Source organism: Arachis stenosperma, chromosome 1 (genome assembly GCF_014773155.1).
Source record: "Arachis stenosperma cultivar V10309 chromosome 1, arast.V10309.gnm1.PFL2, whole genome shotgun sequence".
Taxonomy (NCBI): domain Eukaryota; kingdom Viridiplantae; phylum Streptophyta; class Magnoliopsida; order Fabales; family Fabaceae; genus Arachis; species Arachis stenosperma.
The window spans coordinates 86461706-86471705 of record NC_080377.1 but is presented as its reverse complement, the minus strand read 5'-3'; the positions used below and the strand labels follow the sequence as shown (position 1 = coordinate 86471705).

Here is a 10000-nt window from a genome sequence, read left to right as displayed (position 1 = left end):
CGGGGACGTCGCGTTACCCCCGGCGCACGACACACCCGCCGCACGGATATCGGTCATCCGCGTCGTGCGCCACACCAGGCCTGGCCTAGCGTTGGGCCGCGCACGCCGCGTTGCCCCTCGCGGGGGCGCACAGGCCGCCCGCCGTTCCCACGCCGTGCTCAGACTTGGGGGATGATCCCTTGTCCTGGGCCAAGCTCAAGGAGTTGCCCCGGGCGGGTGCCCAGGGCAAAACACCTCCACGCCATGATCCATAGGTGGTGCCTGGATGGGCCGTGCATGGGCGTGTTTCCCTCGTTGTTCCTACGGCAATCGGGTTTCGCCGGAGCCCGACGCCCGTGATCGACCTTGGACTGGGGGCGGGTGACCCCGGCAGCAACACCACAACCACAACGTGCTTGCTAGTGTGCCTAGGCAACGTGCATCTTGCTGGCATTGCGCCCAGCAAGCCTTTGGGCATCTCACCTTGCTCGCATTGCGCGAAGCAAGCCTTTTGGGCAACTCGAGTTTCAGCGCGGCCGTTCGGTGCGCGAGGCAAGGAGCTAGACACACTAACAACCCGCACACCACTCATCCGCCACCACGGTCCACAAACCCAGCACGCCCGGACGAACCGCCCCCCGCACGCCTTGGAGTGTGCAGGCAAGCGGAAGCATACGGGAGTGCCGAGCCAACTCCGCTGGGCAGGGTTCGGGGGAAACGACGAAGAACATTCAAGGGACAGCCCGAGGCGTGAGGTGCTTCGGGCGATAATCGAACAGCCGCACCGTCTAGATTAGGCAACACGCACAACAAAACCAACACCGCGTCGGGCATCGTCTTGCGTCGACCCTAGACGTAGGGCGAGCACGCCGCGGGTGCACAAGGCACAACTCCACCACGCCATGCTCCCTAGGTGGTGCCTAGATGGGCCGTGCATGGACATGTTTCCCTTCTTGGTCCTTTGGTGATCGGGGTTTGCAGCAGCCCGACGCCGGCGCTCAACCTTGGACCCGGGGCGGGGGACCCCGACGGCACACCACAACCACAACGGGCTTGCTAGTGTGCCTAGGGGATGGCAAGGCATCGTGCATCTTGCTGGCATTGCGCCCAGCAAGCCTTTGGGCAACTTGATTTTTGGCAGCACGACACCCCTCCCCCCTATAATAGGCTGCCGAGCCATTACCAAAGTGCCACGGGTAGACATCCTTTTCCGTGAGGAGACATACCTGAGGAAACTGCTCTAGAGGTCGAATTTTAACGCCGTTTTTTGCGACAATCTCTAGAAAAATAAGATCTTTCCATCCACCAAATTTGGTGAATTTACACCGTGTGGATTTTTTTTGCCGATTTTTTTCCCACCCGAAAAGCCAGAAATTCAATAAAAATGAAAAAGGAAGCAAACGTGCGATTTTTGACCTGGATTTTTTTGTGCGGCCTTTAAATAATATTACCAAGGTTCCCTCAAAATTTCAGGAAAAGTGCACGAGCCAATTGTGAGATATGAAAATTTGGCCCCTCCGTTGCAACGGTCGGTGCCTCCGTTGCAACGGTCGGTGCCTCCGTTGCAACGGCGGGTGCCTTCGTTGCAACGCTCCCAGCCAACGTTGCACCAAACCCAGCCTCCGTTGCAACGCTCCCAGCCAACGATGCATCGCGCCCAGCATGCGTTGCAACGCGCCCAGCGTCCGTTGCAAGCCGCCCTGCCTCCGTTGCAACGGCCACGGCCAACGTTGCAAGCCACCCTGCCTCCGTTGCAACGACCCCTGCCAACGTTGCACCGCGCCCTGCCTCCGCTGCAACGGCCATGGCCAACGTTGCAAGCCGCCCTGCCTCCGTTGCAACGACCCCAGCCAACGTTGCAACGCGTCCGGCATCCGTTGCAACGCGCCCTGCCTCCGATGCAACGGACCCCAGCATCCGTTGCACCGCGCCCAGCATCCGTTGCAACGGCCCCTAGCCAACGCTGCAACGCGCCCTGCCTCCGGTGCAACGGCCACGGCCAACGTTGCATGGCGCCCTGCCTCCGTTGCAACGACCCCAGCCAACGTTGCAACGCGTCCGGCATCCGTTGCAACGCGCCCTGCCTCCGTTGCAACGGACCCTAGCATCCGTTGCACCGCGCCCAGCATCCGTTGCAACGTCCCTCAGCCAACGTTGCAACGCGACCTGCCTCCGTTGCAACCCCCTCAGCCAAGGTTGCAACGCGCCCGGCCAAGGTTGCAACGCCCCCAGCCAACGTTGCAACGTGCCCGGCATCCGTTGCAACGCCGCCGGCCAATGTTGCAACGCGTCCGGCATCCGTTGCAACGGACCCCAGCATCCGTTGCACCGGACCCAGCCAACGCTGCAACGCGCCCGGCATCTGTTGCACTGCCCCCCAGCCAACGCTGTAACGCGACCTGCCTCCGTTGCAACGCCGCCCAACCAACGTTGCAACTCGCCCGGCATCCGTCGCAACGCGACCTGCCTCCGTTGCAACGCCCCCAGCCAACGTTGCAACGCCACCTGCCTCGCAGGGTGCCTGCTCACCCTTTCTCGGGCGCGTCTTTCTACGTGGACCACGTGCCGAGTCTAGGCGTGGCCCGACCTCGGCGGGTGCCAGCTCTCCCTCGGGCCACGTCCTTCCCCGGTTGACCGCGTACCGGGTCTTGTTGCCTACGGGGGGACCAGGCATCGAGCGTAGTTGGTGCGCGAAATTGTGATCACTACAACTTCACACAACTAACCAGCAAGTGCACTGGGTCGTCCAAGTAATACCTTACGTGAGTAAGGGTCGATCCCACGGAGATTGTTGGTATGAAGCAAGCTATGGTCACCTTGTACATCTCAGTCAGGCAGACTCAAATGGGTATAGATGATGAATAAAACGTAAAGATAAAGATAGAGATACTTATGTATATCATTGGTGTGAGAGCTTCAGACAAGCGTATGAAGATGCCTTCCCTTCCGTCTCTCTGCTTTCCTACTGCCTTCATCCAATCCTTCTTACTCCTTTCCATGGCAAGCTCGTGTAGGGTTTCACCGTTGTCAATGGCTACCTCCCATCCTCGCAGTGAAAGCTAATGCACGCACTCTGTCACAGTACTGCCAATCACCGGTTTGGTTCCCTCCCCTACCGGAATAGAATCCCTCTTTTGCGTCTGTCACTAACGCTCAGTAGGTTACAGGTTTGAAGCACGTCACAGTCATTCAGTCATTGAATCCTACTCAGAATACCACAGACAAGGTTTAGACCTTCCGGATTCTCTTGAATGCCGCCATCAGGTCCTGCCTATACCACGAAGATTCCGATTAAAGAATCCAAGAGATATTCACTAAGCCTCAGATGCTTGTAGAACAAGAGTGGTTGTCAGTCACTTTGTTCATGGGTGAGAATGGTGATGGGCGTCAATCATCACCTTCATCAAGTTGAAGAACAAGTGATATCTTGGACAAAGAACAAGCGGAATTGAATAGAAGAACAATAGTAATTGCATTAATACTCGAGGTACAGCAGAGCTCCACACCTTAATCTATGGTGTGTAGAAACTCCACCGTTGAAAATACATAAGAACAAAAGTGATCATTGGTTTCGGCCCCAGAGAGGGAACCAGAAGAACCAAGATCTGATCTAAGAACTAGATGTCCAAAAGATTAAAAATACAATAGTAAAAGGTCCTATATATAGAGAACTAGTAGCCTAGGGTGTACAGAGATGAGTAAATGACATAAAAATCCACTTCCGGGCCCACTTGGTGTGTGCTTGGGCTGAGCAATGAAGTAATTTCGTGTAGAGACTCTTCTTGGAGTTAAACGCCAGCTTTTATGCCAGTTTGGGCGTTTAACTCCCATTTAGGTGCCAGTTCCGGCGTTTAACGCTGGAATTTCTTGAGGTGACTTTGAACGCCGGTTTGGGCCATCAAATCTTGGGCAAAGTATGGACTATCATATATTGCTGGAAAGCCCAGGATGTCTACTTTCCAACGCCGTTGAGAGCGCGCCAATTGGGCTTCTGTAGCTCCAGAAAATCCACTTCGAGTGCAGGGAGGTCAGAATCCAACAGCATCTGCAGTCCTTTTTAGTCTCTGAATCAGATTTTTGCTCGGGTCCCTCAATTTCAACCAGAAAATACCTGAAATCACAGAAAAACACACAAACTCATAGTAAAGTCCAGAAAAGTGAATTTTAACTAAAAACTAATAAAAATATACTAAAAACTAACTAGATCATATCAAAAACATACTAAAAACAATGCCAAAAAGCGTACAAATTATCCGCTCATCACAACACCAAACTTAAATTGTTGCTTGTCCTCAAGCAACTGAAAATCAAATAAGATAAAAAGAAGAGAATATATAGACTCCAAATTATCAATGAAACTAAGCTCCAAATTAGATGAGCGGGACTAGTAGCTTTTTGCCTCCGAACAGTTTTGGCATCTCACTTTATCCTTTGAAATTCAGAATGATTGGCTTCTTTAGGAACTCAGAATCCAGATAGTGTTATTGATTCTCCTAGTTAAGTATGATGATTCTTGAACACAGCTACTTATTGAGTCTTGGCCGTGGCCCAAAGCACTCTGTCTTCCAGTATTACCACCGGATACATACATGCCACAGACACATAATTGGGTGAACCTTTTCAGATTGTGACTCAGCTTTGCTAAAGTCCCCAATTAGAGGTATCCAGGGTTCTTAAGCACACTCTTATTGCCTTGGATCACAACTTTATTTCTTTCTTTTTCTTTCTTTTTCTCTTTCTCCCTTTTTTTGTTTTCGTTTTTCTCCTTCTTTTTCTCTCTCTTTTTTTTTTTGTATTCACTGCTTTTTCTTGCTTCAAGAATCATTTTTATGATTTTTCAGATCCTCAGTAACATGTCTCCTTTTTCATCATTCTTTCAAGAGCCAACAATTTTAACATTCATGAACCACAAATTCAAAAGACATATGCACTGTTTAAGCATACATTCAGAAAACAACAAGTATTGTCACCTCATCAAACTAATTAAGCTAGTTTTAAAGATGAATTTGAAATCCTGTACTTCTTGTTCTTTTGTGATAAAAACAGTTTTTCATTTAAGAAAGGTGATGGATTCATATTCATAGCTTTAAGGCATAGACACTAAGACACTAATGATCATAAGACACAAACATGGATAAACATAAAGCACTAAAATTCGAAAAACAGAAGAATAAAGAACAAGGAGATTAAAGAACGGGTCCACCTTAGTGATGGCAGCTCTTTCTTCTTCTTGAAGATCCTATGGAGTGCTTGAGCTCCTCAATGTCTCTTCCTTGTCTTTGTTGCTCCTCTCTCATGATTCTTTGATCTTCTCTAATTTCATGGAGGATGATGGAGTGTTCTTGGTGCTCCACCCTTAGTTGTCCCATGTTGGAACTTAATTTTCCTAGGGAGGTGTTAATTTGCTCCCAGTAGTCTTGTGGAGGAAAGTGCATCCCTTGAGGTATCTCAGGGATTTCTTGATGAGAGGGGTCTCTTGTTTGCTCCATCTTCTTCTTAGTGATGGGCTTGAGGTCATGCCTTCTCAGTTGAACCGGCTTTGGATGCCATAAATGGTTATGGAAAAACAAAAAGCAATGCTTTTACCACACCAAACTTAAAAGGTTTGCTCGTCCTCGAGCAAAAGAAGAAAGAAGAGAGTAGAAGAAGAAGAAATGAGGAAGAGGGGAGTGAGTGGTGAAGAGGTATTGAGGTGATTGGTGAATGGGTGAAGAAGAGGAGAGGGTGGTGGGGTTGGTAGGGATCCTGTGGGGTCCACAGATCCTTAGGTGTCAAGGAAAAGTCATCCCTGCACCAAATAGCATCAAAATCCACGTTTTGAGCCAATTCTGGCGTTAAACGCTGGGCTGGTGCCCATTTCTGGCGTTTAACGCCAGATTCTTGCCCTTTCCTGGCGTTTAACGCCAGTCTGGTGCCCCTTTCTGGCGTTAAACGCCCAGAATGGTGCCAGACTGGGCGTTAAACGCCCAACTGCTAGGCTTACTGGCGTTTAAACGCCAGCAGCATCTTCCTCCAGGGTGTGCTATTTTTCTTCCTGTTTTTCATTCTGTTTTTGCTTTTTTCATTGTTTTTGTGACTTCTTATGATCATCAACCTACAAAAAAGATAAAATAACAAAAGAAAATAGTTAACTATAAAACATTGGGTTGCCTCCCAACAAGCGCTTCTTTAATGTCATTAGCTTGACAGAGGACTCCCATGGAGCCTCAGAAATACTCAGAACCGTGTTGGAACCTCCCAACACCAAACTTAGAGTTTGGTTGTGGCCTCCCAACACCAAACTTAGAGTTTGACTGTGGGGCTCTGCTTGGCTCTGTTTTGAGAGAAGCTCTTCATGCTTCCTCTCATGATGATAGAGGGATGTCCTTGGGCCTTAAACACCAAGGATTCTTCATTCACTTGAATGATCAACTCTCCTCTATCAACATCAATCACAGCCTTTGCTGTGGCTAGGAAGGGTCTGCCAAGGATGATGGATTCATCCATGCACTTCCCAGTCTCTAGGACTATGAAATCAGTAGGGATGTAATGGTCCTCAATCTTAACCAAACATTCTCTACAAGTCCATAAGCTTGTTTTCTTGAGTTGTCTGCCATCTCTAGTGAGATTTTTGCAGCTTGTACCTCAAAGACCCCTAGCTTCTCTATTACAGAGAGAGGCATGAGGTTTACACTTGACCCTAAGTCACACAGAGCCTTCTTGAAGGTCATGGTGCCTATGGTACAAGGTATGGAAAACTTTCCAGGATCCTGCCTTTTTTTTGAGGCAGTTTCTGCCTAGACAAGTCATCCAGTTCTTTGGTGAGCAAAGGGGGTTCATCCTCCCAAGTCTCATTTCCAAATAACTTGTCATTTAGCTTCATGATTGCTCCAAGGTATTTAGCAACTTGCTCTTCAGTGATATACTCATCCTCTTCAGAGGAAGAATACTAATCAGAGCTCATGCATGGCAGAAGTAAGTCCAATGGAATCTCTATGGTCTCATTTTGAGCCTCAAATTCCCATGGTTCCTCATTGGGGAACTCAGAGGAGGTTGGTGCACGCCCATTGAGGTCTTCCTCCGTGGCGTCCACCTCCTCTCTTTCCTCTCCATATTCGGCCATATTGATGGCCTTGCACTCTCCTTTTGGATTTTCTTCTGTGTTGCTTGGGAGAGTACTAGGAGGGAGTTCAGTAATTTTCTTGCTCAGCTGACCCACTTGTCCTTCCAAATTTCTGATGGAGGACCTTGTTTCGTTCATGAAACTTTGAGTGGTCTTTATTAGATCAGAGACCATTGTTGCTAAGTCAGAAGTATTCTGCTTAGAACTCTTTGTCTGTTGCTGAGAAGATGATGGAAAAGGCTTGTTATTGCCAGGCCTGTTTCTTCCACCATTATTATTATTGAAACCTTGTTGAGGTCTCTCTTGATTCTTCCATGAGAAATTTGGGTGATTTCTCCATGAAGAATTATAGGTGTTTCCATAGGGTTCTCCTAGGTAATTCACCTCTTCCATTGAAGGGTTCTCAGGATCATAAGCTTCTTCCTCAGATGAAGCTTCCTTAGTACTGCCAGGTGCATTTTGCATTCCAGACAGACTTTGAGAAATCAAATTGACTTGTTGGGTCAATATCTTGTTCTGAGCCAGAATGGCATTCAGAGCATCAATCTCAAGAACTCCTTTCTTCTGACTTGTCCCATTGTTCACAGGATTCCTTTCAGAAGTGTACATGAATTGGTTATTTGCAACCATTTCAATTAGTTCTTGAGCCTCTGTAGGCGTCTTCTTCAGATGAAGAGATCCTCCAGCAGAGCTATCCAAAGACATCTTGGATAGTTCAGAGAGACCATCATAGAAATACCTATGATGCTCCATTCAGAAAGCATGTCTGAGGGACATTTTCTGATTAATTGTTTGTATCTTTCCCAAGCTTCATAGAGGGATTCTCCATCCTTCTGTCTGAAGGTTTGGACTTCCACTCTAAGCTTACTCAATTTTTGAGGTGGAAAGAACTTTGCCAAGAAGGCATTGACTAGCTTTTCCCAAGAGTCCAGGCTATATTTAGGTTGTGAGTCCAACCATATTCTAGCTCTGTCTCTTACAGCAAAAGGGAATAGCATCAGTCTGTAGACCTCAGGGTCAACCCCATTAGTCTTGACTGTGTCACAGATTTGCAAGAACTCAGCTAAAAACTGATGAGGATCTTCCATTGGAAGTCCATGGAACTTGCAATTCTGTTGCATTAGAGAAACTAACTGAGGCTTAAGCTCAAAGTTGTTTGCTCTAATGGCAGGGATAGAGGTGCAGTAAAGTCACCCAGCACCTTCCTTGCATTGTTGGCATTGTTGTTGTTTTCGGCTGCCATGGGTTCTTCTTCTTTGAAGAATTCGGTCAGGTCCTCTAAAGAGAGTTGTGCCTTGGCTTCTCTTAGTTTTCGCTTCAAGGTTCTCTCAGGTTCAGGGTCAGCTTCAACAAGAATGCCTTTGTCTTTGTTCCTGCTCATAAGAAAGAGAACAGAAAAAGAAAAATGTGGAATCCTCTATGTCACAGTATAGAGATTCCTTGAAGTGTCAGAGGGAAAGAAGAGTAGAAGACAGAAGTAGAAAATTCGAACTTATCAGAAAAATATGGAGTTCGAATTTTACATTAAGGGATAGTGTTAGTCCATAAATAGAAGGATGTGAGAAGAAGGGAAGTAATTTTTCGAAAATTGAGTAAAAGATTTTGAAAACATTTTGAAAAACACTTAATTGATTTTCGAAAATAAGAGTGGAAAAGAAATCAAGTGATTTTTGAAAAAGATTTTTAAATTAGAAATAAAAAAGATTTGATTGAAAACTATTTTGAAAAAGATGTGGTTAAGAAGATATGGTTGGTTTTAAAAAGATGTGATTGAGAAGATATGATTTGAAAACAATTTTAAAAAGATATGATTTGAAAACAATTTTGAAAAGATATGATTTTAAAAATTAATGACTTGCCTAACAAGAAAAGATATGATTCAAACATAAAACCTTCCTCAACAGAAAAGGCAAAAAATGTTCAATCAAATCATTAATTGTTAGTAAGTATCTTTGAAAAAGGAAAGAAATTGATTTTGAAAACATTTGATTGAAAATATATGATTTGAAAAAGATTTGGTTTTGAAAAACTTTGAAAACTTGAAAAAATTGATTTTGAAAACAAATCTTCCCCCTTTGCCATCCTGGCGTTAAACGCCCAGAATGGTGCACATTCTGGCGTTTAACGCCCAAACTTATAACTTTTTGGGCGTTAAACGCCCAGCCAGGCACCCTGGCTGGCGTTTAAACGCCAGTCTGTCTTCTTCACTGGGCATTTTTGAATGCCCAGCTTTTTCTGTGTGATTCCTCTGCAGTATGTTCTGAATCTTCAATTCTCTGTATTATTGACTTGGAAAGACACAAATTAAAAATATTTTTGGATTTTTAATAATAAGGAATAATCAAAATGCAAATAAAATCAAATAACAATGCATGCAAGACACCAAACTTAGCAGTTTGTATACTACTGATATTAACAAAATGAGAATGCATATGAGAAACAACAAACACTCAAGTCAATAGAATTCAAAGATCAAAACAAGGAAATCATCAAGAACAACTTGAAGATTAGTGAAGACACATGCATAAATTCGAAAAATGCAAGAAAAACAGAAACATGCAATTGACACCAAACTTAAGATGAGACTCTAGACTCAAACAGAAAATATTTTTGGATTTTATGATTTTGTAATTTTTTTGTGCTTTTTTCGAAAATTATATGGAAGAGAAAATAAAGGTATCAAAATTCTTAATGAGAATTCCAGGAATCATGCAATGTTAGTCTAAAGCTTTAGTCTAAAGGAATTAGACATAGCTAGCTAAGCTTCAGCAAGACATTGCATTCAAGAGCTAAATTGATGATGATCAATCAGCTTTGGTGATGATAAGAACATCACCTTGAAACACTAGAATTCATTCTTAAGAACTCTGAAAAAAAGAAAAAAAAATACCTAATCTAAGCAACAAGATGAACCGTCAG

At 45.5% G+C, this 10000-nt stretch overlaps 1 non-coding gene across 1 annotated transcript; it reads left to right on the top strand.

Moving 5' to 3' along the window:
• The first annotated feature begins 7839 nt into the window (after positions 1–7839).
• On the top strand, positions 7840–7947 carry LOC130949156 (small nucleolar RNA R71). The gene has a single exon (XR_009073337.1). It is a non-coding gene; the product is annotated as a small nucleolar RNA R71 (small nucleolar RNA).
• The last annotated feature ends 2053 nt before the right edge of the window (positions 7948–10000 follow it).